Raw genomic sequence first — 1,937 nt, forward strand, 5'->3', positions numbered from 1 at the left:
ATTAACATAACCTAAATGTCTTGATTTAAGTGTAAAAGAAATCACATTGGTTATTTTCTTCTCTGTGATTTTGCATATGTGTTAACCATAAAAAGTAGACTGCTAGTTTTTGCCTGCCTGTGTTCATACTGAAGACAAATCTGTCAGTCCCAGCCATAAGGGAGCATTATAATAATTTTGCAGTGTTGCTTATTACTGTAAGAAGGCCTAGTTCCCTTCTTCATTTTGCTAAGTGCAAGTGCTGCTTAATAGTAAACTGACTTAAATTTTCCTGTGCTAAATACTCTTTTTAAAGGCTCCGGCATCTTGAGAAGGCACTGTCTGACCTTAAAGCTGAAGATTTTGTTTCTTTGCCATTTACTAGGTAACATAATTGCTGCTTTGTTGGGCAAATACCTACTTCCCATTTTTTTCCTATCATTTCTCCATGCTCTTCACAAACTAGGGAGTAGCAATTCATGTTGCAGCCATTTGCTGTGAACTTGGGAGTCTACAGCTCTTTTGCATGCTGTCGCTACACTGTTTTTACAGTTGTGTTAGGGGCTGGGGAATACCAGACTTTCTCAGCCAGAAAGTCTTTCCTAACTTAATTGAAACTAACCTCTCTTGGTCCAAAAGTCATAGAAGTAGTCTCGCAGATCTCTAGCCATAGCTGGATTGTTTAAACCATAGGTGTAAAGGACGTATCTTACAGAAGTAGGACTCCTACTGTTTCTGCAAAATCCTCTGGGTTTTCTATTAATTTTAAATGGTATTTTTTGAGAATTTAAATTTTCAAACCTTGCCTGCAAAGGTGTTTATCACCAAATTATACATATGACAATTAGAGTTCATGCCTTGTGTAGGATCCATGAGAAGCATGCAAATGCTGTCACCTTATTATTATAGTTGTCCTGGACAAAGCTTTTTTGCTATTATCACAGAATGGTTGAGGTTTGAAGGAACCTCTGGAGGTCATCTGGTCCAATCCCCATGCTCAAGGAGGGCACCTAGCAGATTCCCTTAGTCTTTCACAGAGGCTTTGCTGCATTTGAAATAAAATGAGGGTGTTTGGAATAGAGTATCACATTCCTGGAACATTCATGAAAACTGCAAAATTGAAAGCCAGATTTTTCTAAGAAAATTAAATTTCATAGTTGTATTCTGTGAATTCTGGTCCCCTTATTTACTATTTTAAGCAAAGTATGAATGGAATATCTAATTTCTTGGGACCTACAGTCATATTTCTAAAAATGAATTTGCATAAACAGAAAAAATATACCTTGCAGTATTTTTAAGTGTTGCAGTTAATCTGACCCTGATAACTCACGAGAATGCAGTCAAACTGACAGGAGATTACAATTTCAGACACTTCTTTGCCAGGGATGGGAACATTTCTAATTTTCTAGATCATTCATGTTTTGTATATGTCAGAGTTTTGAATTTCAGCTTGATTAAATTGTTTTAAGTACTGTGATTCACCTTAATGGCCTTTCTGAACGTAATGTTTAATTTAAAAATGGAAGTTAGTAGAATTCCATAAAAATGAGCAGTAAAGAGTTTACAACACAGTATTTAGTATTAACTAGGAATCTGATAGTTTGCCACATATTGACAATTTCTTGTCTGTCATTATATGCTTTGCATTTCAATCTGAGTAAACTTTGGTAATCAGGTTAAAAACTCATCTTGTTGGTCAGAAAAGATGTTTCCAGACTAATTTATTTCTTTCCCATGCTTTGAATAGAGTTGGGATTAATTAACCTGTTTAATAGCTGGTAGTGGCACAAACAGGTGCTGCCATGGTTGTAACTGATGCAATACAGTGTAGGATTAGAGCTGAGTAATGAATATATCAGTAGTCTGAAATTACCATTTAGACTTTCCTCCTGTACATGGGAATAAGGTTACATGCAACAAGCGTGGCAAACTGGATTATTTTGTTTTGATGATTCCTG

This window comes from Phaethon lepturus, unplaced genomic scaffold (assembly GCF_000687285.1).
Source record: "Phaethon lepturus isolate BGI_N335 unplaced genomic scaffold, ASM68728v1 scaffold44948, whole genome shotgun sequence".
Classification (NCBI taxonomy): Eukaryota; Metazoa; Chordata; class Aves; order Phaethontiformes; family Phaethontidae; genus Phaethon; species Phaethon lepturus.